This window comes from Enhydra lutris, unplaced genomic scaffold (genome assembly GCF_002288905.1).
Source record: "Enhydra lutris kenyoni isolate GAN:26980312 unplaced genomic scaffold, ASM228890v2 scaffoldscaffold56, whole genome shotgun sequence".
NCBI classification, from domain to species: Eukaryota; Metazoa; Chordata; class Mammalia; order Carnivora; family Mustelidae; genus Enhydra; species Enhydra lutris.
In genome coordinates, this window is record NW_019154140.1 from 11,368,680 (window position 1) to 11,368,885 (window position 206).

Here is a 206-nt window from a genome sequence, read left to right on the forward strand (position 1 = left end):
TGTGTGTGTGTGTGTGTGTGTGTGTGTGTTTTCCGTGAGACTGCTCCCCCCGCCAATTCCGAATTCCGCAACACAGTTTCCCACTCACCCTCTAAATGCTTGGAAAGCCCAAAATTAGACACGTTCAAGGAAGTATCTAATTAAACCCTCCCAGGACTGTGGATCATCCGGAGGAAAATTCGGACTGTCTGGGGCAGCTGGCTGGG